An 8,922-nucleotide genomic window follows, 5' to 3' on the forward strand; every position below is an offset into this window, starting at 1 on the left:
TAGTCAAATAGGAGATCCATGGTTCTGGAGTAGATTTAAACAAGTGATGGTTTCAGCTCTCCTACCATGGGGTGCTGCAAGCAAAGCAATGACTCTAGCAAAACAAATAGGGTGTTGGGCTAAGGGTGAATTGGACATCACAGATGTTGGATATGTTAACTGCAGATGTACAGGGTGTTAATCACGCTGTTTTGCAGAATAGAGCTGCCATAGATTTTTTACTACTAGCACAAGGCCATGGCTATGAAGAGTTTGAAGGGATGTGTTGCATGAACTTATCTGATCATTCTGTATCTATTCATGCTAAGTTAAAAGAGCTACGGCTAGGGCTTAATAGCCTTAAAGAAGAAGAAGGATTGGGAATTGATGAGTGGCTTAAAAGTTTAGGATTGGGACCATGGCTAAGAAACCTTGTAAAATATGCTATAGGGATATTAGGTGTACTCTTGTTGCTTTTACTTATCTTACCTTGTTTCTGTAGCTGTATCCAAAAGATGGTTAGTAAGATGATAGAGAAAATGTGGCAAACTAACCTACTTTCTCAAAAATAAAAAGACGGGGGAAGTGTGGAGAGTTTAGTTCAAGCATGGCTTAAAGAAAAAGGCCATGAAGCCATGCATTTGAGAGAAAAGTAACAGGTAGCTGTGAAGCAGTTCCAAAGCAGTTCCCAGCCTGACTTCTATAAACAATTAGTCTCTCTCAGGCATCATTGTATAAACAATAAGGTTCTCAGGCAGTCTTCCCATAACAAGTGAAACACCCTCTCTGGGAAAAGATGGCACCCTGGGAACAGATGTGGAAGTTTTGGGAACCTTTCATATCACAGTGGGAACACTGGTTTTGTTTTGTGTAAACAATTGTCGGTATTGTAAAACAAAAGGAGTGGTTAGAGTTTTCTCTGTTAGCCTATCGTAAACCTGGATTTTGGAATATGCATGAAGTTAATTAACACTGTTATTTAAAGTGACTGATCAATCAATAAATGGGAGTTCGATGCATTAAAGGATGGTCGTCTCCCCCTCACTTCAACAATTTATAACAAAAAATTTCCATTTTAGGGCCAGTTCTCTTCAACATCTTCATAAATTACTTGGATGCAGGACTCGATGGTGAACTAAGTTTGCTGACGATAATAAAATGGGAAGAGCTGTTGACTTCCTCAAAGGCAGAGAGGCCCTGCAGAGAGACCTTGACAAATGAGAGGGCTGGGCAATCACCAACCGTATGAAGTTCAACAAAGGCAAGTGCCAGATTCTGCACCTGGGATGGGGCAACCCTGGATGTATGGACAGACTGGGGAACAAGAGGCCGGAGAGCAGCTGTGCAGAAAGGGAACTGGTGGTCCTGGTCAATGCCAAGTTAAATATGAGTCAGCAGTGCCCTGGCAGCCAGGAGGGCCAACCATGCCCTGGGATGCATCAGGCACAGCATCGCCAACCAGTTAAGGGAGGTGCTTGTCCCGCTCTGCTCTGCACTGGTGTGGTCTCGCCTTGAGTCCTGGGGGCAGTTTTGGGTGCCACAATATAAGAAGGATATAGATCTATTAGAGAGCATCCAAAGGAGGGCTACAAAGATAGTGAAAGGTCTAGAGGGGAAGCTGTATGAAGAGTGGCTGAGGTCACTTGGTTTGTTCAGCCTGGAGAAGAGGAGACTGAAGGGAGACCTCATTGCAGTCTACAGCTTCCTCATGAGGGCAAGTGGAAGGGCAGGCACTGATACTGATCTCTTCTCTCTGATGATCAGTAACAGGACCCGAGGGAATAGCCTGAAGTTGTATCAGGGGAGGTTTAGGTTGGATATTAGGAAAAGGTTCTTCACCCAGAGGGTGGTTGGGCACTGGAATGGGCTTCCCAGAGAAGTGGTCACAGCACCAAGCCTGACAGATCTCAAGAAGTGTTTGGATGATGCTCTCAGGCACAGGGTGGGATTCTTGGGACTGTCCTGTGCAGGGCCAGGAGTTGGACTTCGATGATCCTTGTGGGTCCCTTCCAACTCAAGATATTCTGATTCTATGAAGCAAACAAAAAATCCAATGGCTTTAATCATACATTCATCTAGAATGCGAAAACTTATATAGAAAAAGCACTGACTCCTTGAACATATTCTGAAGAAGAAATGAATGATGGAGCTATTAGATCTGATCAGTGTTTTTATGCTAGAGATTTGTAAATGTAAGTTTTCTTTTCAGAAATCATGTAAAAAAATAAAACCAACCACAAAAAACCCCACCCAAAACCAAAAACCACCAACAAAAACTATTGTCTGAGACATGTCTGATGTTGACTATTTAAAAACTAATTCATCATGTGAATCCTTGTGCAATGAAACAGCTCAGAAGGGAGGAGAGGGGAGGGAAAGCTGATGTTTCTGTATTGTGCTCATTCTTACAAAGTTATGCCTTATTTTTAAGGATTCATAAATATAATAAAATAGGCTTTTCCATAAGTGGCCTTTAAAAGAACATGAAAGATATTTTATGTTCCAAAAATGATGACAGGGTGATTAAATGAGAGTCATGTCTTAAGTGATTCAGTTCAAATGTTTGGACTTTGATAAGCAACAATTGGAAACTGGGTGATGTCTTATGCTGCCATTTTTGTGACTGTCCTTTCCTTCAATCCTTTACAACCAGACAAAATTGTACAAGTTAAAATTGTTGACATAAAAGGGCATTTGATGATTTACTTTTTTTTCTTTTTTGTTAACAGACTAGGGAACAATTGTTGATATATGTAGCATTGAAGCACTTATCCCAGTATATTGGAAAAACTATATATGAAGCAAAATTGACCAATGTTGTCATAATTTATGTTGCATCACAGGCTGTGATCAGAGTGAAAAATTCTTAAACCTTATCAAATAAAGATTTCCCACTTAAACTTTTTATTAGTTGTTCAGAGGCATTATAAGTTCATAGTTGTAGCCCAATATTTGATATAGAATCTTGATCTGAATTAGGAAAAAGTAAAATCCAAGCATTAGAGAAACAAAGTGCAATATTAAATGTTTGCTTTACAGATTCTATTCTATGGCTAGGTTTTGGCTGGGGTTTTCTGTTTGGTTTTTTTGTTTGTGTTTCTTTTTTAAATTAACTTTTGGTGCTGAATATGTCCTTATGGACTTTGTTTTAAGAGAACTATGTGGAAAGCAATTAAATTTTTTCTATTGTTCTTCCTTGTGAAAAAGAAACTCTAAAATTTTGTTTAAATGCTTTAATATGCTTTAATTGTAATCTGTAAGATTGTTTGTGACTTCACCATTGAATATGTGTCTTTGTGTAAGACAACAGCCATAGGGATCAAATTGCTATCGGAAATGCATATGCTATGTATCAACTACATAGGGATAAACTATTTCTGGAGCTACACCACTGATTAGTACAAGAGCTGAGTTTCAGCACCTTCAGTTCCTTTGCCTTGTTTATATCAATGGTTTCTTAGGGCTAGGTTTCAGTTGGGAAGCTATAATACAATCTCCTAAACTTAGAAAATACCAATAACTTACAGGATATTAATGGTTTTTTTCAGGACACCGCTTAAAAATTACTGTAACTGGTGACCTCTGATCAAGTTATTTAGTGTTTTCCAGTACAAATGGTGGGGGCGGGGACTGCACATTTTTGTAGGGGTGGGAGGAAACTGGGGAAGGGGAATTACTTTAAAAGCCAGAAAACTCAGTGATTTGCAGTTGGGATCTGAAGGTTGGTTTATTGAACTGGGGTCAATAAGGTGTGTCTTGCTGTTTACTTAGAAGTCTAATGTTACCAGATGTTGAAAACCACTATCTGTGATTTGTGTTTTGGTCAGTAGAGCTTTGCAAGATATTAATACAGCTCCTCAACATTCCAGAAATGAAGCACTGCCATAGCATCTTGTTTCTGTATACTGCACACAGCTGAACCTCTGAAAGAATGGACTATCATCATTGCTTAGTATCAAAGTGTCTTTTGACCTAAGGCAAGGTTCACTAGGCTAGCAGGTGGGACTCAGGAGTCCAGTAAATGCTGTTCCTGACTGTTGGTGTTGAAGGTACCGAAGACCGCTAAATTATCACGGTATTGTTACAGGAGGTTTTATGGTATATGCTACTAACATAGACAACACAAACATTGGATCTAACTCCTTGTAGAATGCAAACAGTAGACTTCCTAAATGCGTGAATTATTGTATCAAATATAGCATTTTTTATTTAATTTTGAATTTGCAACTGCCAAGTAGGGAGAATCCAGAAAGATCTTTTAGGTTTTTTTTTTTTCCTATTAATACCACTGTGAATCATTTGTGCTTGAGTTTTGATTGAAACCAATAGGAAATGTAAAAAATAAAGTTGTCTCTCATTATGATTATAGACTCAGAACTCCTTTATAGCTGAGTGACAATGATTAGAATATTTTTTCTAAGAAGAGCATGACCCTTTTTAATAACTGAAGTTTGTAATGCTATGTGGTAATGTCAGATTTTAAATTATCATCAGTGTCATTGAAGGGACAGACACTTTGAGCATTTTTGTGCAACATTTTCTTGAAATTACATTTTTAGACCACAATCACTGCTCATTATTTTTTTCTACCTTTAGGTTTATTGCTAGTGATGCCTTAAAGACCTAGAAATAAAACAACACACTTTCCAGACAGTATTAGTATAGGAGGTAATATAAAGGGTGGTCTTTATTGGAGGGCTTCAGGGGCAGATATGGAAAAATGCAAAGCCCACATGGGGTGAATACAGTTTTATAAGCTTGGCAGATTAGCATAATTGGCAAGAATCCCCAATTAGAAGCACAAGTGATGAAGTAATTCCCCCCTTTTGGTTCCACCTCTTCTGTAGCTCCCCTTTAGATAGGAACTAAACTTTGTTTATGAAAATGTGTCTTGAAGAGCTGGTTTCAACCTTGGCTCCCAGGAAGAACCAAGATAGGATAGGGGCTTTGGACCCCCCTGGGATTTGGAGCCTCTGGAATGTGTTTTGTCTTTCTGCCTATCAGGGTAGGGAAAAGTACTGGAGTGAGCTAGGAACTATATAACTGTTCAACAATAGCCTACAGAGCTATGAATATATATATATATATATATATATATATATATATATATATATATAAAGAAATTATAAAAGCAAAAATCATTCTGGCAACACTAGCATTAACAAAAAATTGGAAATGAACCAGTTTTACTCTTTGAGATATGGAGAGTTCATTTAAAAAAACCCAAATATTTTGTATTTCTGAATATTAAAATATGTGTGCATGCATACAAATCTGTGCTATACCAGGATATAAAACTAATGACTCTTTCATATCAGCTATCCATAAAAAAAATATAAAAGGATGATGAATCATGAAACTCCAATATCTGAGAGATATTAGGCAACATTGTAAAACTGATCAATTTTTTTCCAGTTATCTAGTTAAAATAACACTTATTGATACCTTTTTATAATTAAGCATTTCATGTTTTAGGAAAATCAGCCAGTAATTTACTATAAACTACAGCTACCTTAGTTTTTTGCAGGACAGCAGCACTCACAAAATTTCAGCTACAGAATCAAAGAACATTCTTCAGAACAGATAGAGTAAGCTTGTCTTTTGTCTAGTAATGAACTTTCTACAGGGACACTTCTTTGCTAATGTGAATGCTGCTGCTTTGAACTGAATCCTGTGAATCAAATTATATGGCTATATGCAACTGCAGAGTCAAGTGTCCAATATGATTTTTCAGTAGGCTTCTGTTACAAGATGACAGCTGTTCCTAGGAATATTGATTTGACTGGAGAGTCCAGCCTGACTCAGTCTAGTCACAGACTTTCCACATTCCATGAATTTTGAGCAGAATCTTCTTCAGAGACTCTCAGAACTTTAGGAGATGCCAAGGACTTATACTTGCATGACAGTTAAAAAGGATTTTTTTTTCCTAGTGAAAGCAATGTACAAGATATGTCATCAGGTGTGTTTCAACCGCCCTCTGAATGATATTCTTGAAATAGGAAAAAAGTAATCTATTTGTTCTCTAAGTAATCATTCACTCCCTGTCAGCTGCAGCTTGCTCTTTTTAGAGCTACGTCTCCATATCTCCTGACCTAGTGGTAGCTTCTGAATAGAGGCTAGATGATGCTGTGGCTTACAAGTTGAATAGTGTACCTTTAATCCAGTTCATAACATGAAATATTTGGAATTTAGAAGGACATTGTATTTTTAATTTGTTTCAAGCACTTTTCTATAAATGCTTGCCACATTTGGATGAAAGACGATAACTTAAAACAGGGAAGGTGAGAGCATGCAATTTTTAAGGGGGTAGAAATATACAATCGCAAAAAACCAAACGAACCCCAAACTCATATCCAGGAACTGATATTGAAGTGCAAAACCAGGTATTAAGCATTAAGTTTGCCTCTTTGGCAGTAGAGTCTGATCCCTTATACAAGAAAAACAAAAATCTAAGATGGTGAATCACCACACATGACATCAGTGAGACCTGCCATGAAATCCCTCTACCGGTTCCCACTAAGGACAACAGAGGGAATTGTGAAGTGAAAGATGATTCCCTTCTTGTTCCTGTGCATCAGGCTATTCTAAAGTATGCCTTTGACATGCCTGCTCTTCAACAAATGTTGGGAATGGGAGAACTCAGAACCTGTTAGCTGTTCATTGATTTAATAAATGTTCTGTCTAAAATGATTTTATGAGTGAGATGTCATTCAGTCTTTCTCAAAAGAGATATGGCACTTGTTTTCAACTGCATAAAATGGGAAAACATAAGAGGAAGGAAAAATCACTACAAAATATAGTATTATTTTTTTTATCTGAAAGGGCATGCCATTATCTAAATATAAACAATCTCTTAGTGTCATCAAATTGTCTAAAATCCAAATTAAGCTTCCCACTAGACCTGGTCATATTAATGTTCAAGGTGAATTTGTCATGCTTGTCCATCAGTCAGCAAACAGAATATAATTTATTTTTCCATGTTTCATTCAGCTCTGAAGATATAAACCATTTACTGGTGTGGTGGGTTTGGTGTTGGCTAATCACTAATATACTTACTTTTTGTTGTGAGATAGGATTAGGAGAAAGGCAAAGTAGGCTTAAAACTTTTAAAGGGTATAAAGAAGATTTTATTAAAAGTAGCTAGAAGGAAAAAAGTAGTAAGAATCAAAACAAACCTTCTAGAACACTTCTCTTCCCCCTACAACTTTTTCTCACTGAAAATGTAAAGAAACTACACTTAAGATTTCTAGTCCGTTTACTACTTCTAAAATAGTCTTTTTTTAGTTTATTGAGGGAGAGAAGTCTTTTTTGTTAAGGTTATGGAGACTTCTCCACAAGAGGAAAAATAGTTTTTTTGTGGTTCTCAATTTTGTTACAAGTAGCAGCTGTCCAGGGAACTCTGCTATTGTGAAATCTTTCCCATTTCTACAAGCCTTCTTATAGCTTGTTGATGGGCTATGTTGACTTATGTGGTATTGTTTTCAAGATGAGTTGTTTAAAGGTAAAAGTTTTCATTACCTATTTCTAAAATCATCTTTATCTCTGGGAACAGAGATTTTTTTTTCTTTTTCCAGAAGCACAGGACTACTCTTCTCTCTCTCTCTCTGTTTAAACTTCTCATGGGATTACAGTTATTTTAACATCTACTTATTTTACAATGGAGGCTTTTCCTTGATAATAATTTGAACACTTTTATCTCTCTATAATTTTATGTGCTATAAGGAAAAAGAGTCTTTTCTCTATAGCTTACAAGAGGATTTCAGCTCTAAAAACAAGGCATCTCCTCACCCCTCTCATCTGGGACAACTTTTTTTTTGGATTACTTCGATGACTTCATGTTGTTCTTTTACATATTTGTCAGCAATGGAGAGAGACGGGGAGACTGATTTGGTGATCAGAATCTGATTTTATTGTGGGATACAAAGGCTTATATACTATTTCAGGGAGATTAGTAATGTGTACTACAATGATTAGGTTGAAATCACATACACAAACTTATGCATATAACAACATCTCTTGCTTGCAGAGTTTAATAGGATTTTCTTTTTCTGGTAAACCTGTCTGATTAAATCTTTTTGCTATCTAGATCTAATTTTCAAAGTTCTGTTTGCTTTTGCCAAGGCATCCTGTTATCAAATCTCTTATGTTAACCAGGTCCAAAGCCCATCATCTGTCTTGTGTCCCCCAACATTCCAACGCATATTTGCATCTTGGTTTTTTCTCTCACTCAAGGGAGGATTGAAGTATTGAAAGGGTTAACATTACGCTTGAGGTCTACTTGACTTGCTGGTAACTTGTGGCAGGGAGCTGTGGTTTGCTTGTGTCAAGATTGCCTTCATGGTAGTTTTTTGTTTTTTTGTATGGGTTGTAGAGGTCTCAGGTCTCAGCCGCGCTGAGAGAAGGGGATTTAAAGATGAGATCTTTACAGCTGTGGCCAGACCTGCTCTTGAGTGCAATTGTACGGCACATACAGGACAACCAGGGAATGAGGCCCAGCCAGCATAGGTTTAGGTAAGCCAAGTCCTGCTTGGCTAACCTGATCTCCTTCTATGACCAGGTGACCTGCCTAGTGGATGAGGGAAAGGCTGTGGATATTGTCTATCTGGACTTTAGTAAAGCCTTTGACACTGTCTCCTGCAGCATTCTCCTTGAGAAACTGTCTGCTCATGGCTTGGATGGGTGTACTCTGCTGGCTGGATGGCTGGGCCCAAAGAATTGTGGTAAATGGAGTTGTAGCCAGTCACACATGGTGTTCCCCAGGGCTCAGTATTGGGGCCAATTCTGTTAATATCTTTGTCGTGGATCTGGATAAGGGGATTGAGTGCACCCTCAGTAACTTTTCAGATGACACCTAGCTGGGCGGGAGTGTTAATCTGCTTGAAGGTAGGAAGGTCCTGCAAAAGGGATCTGGACAGATTGGATCGATAGGCCAAGGACAATTGT

The sequence above is a fragment of the Ammospiza nelsoni genome, chromosome W, assembly GCF_027579445.1.
Source record: "Ammospiza nelsoni isolate bAmmNel1 chromosome W, bAmmNel1.pri, whole genome shotgun sequence".
Lineage (NCBI taxonomy): Eukaryota > Metazoa > Chordata > Aves > Passeriformes > Passerellidae > Ammospiza > Ammospiza nelsoni.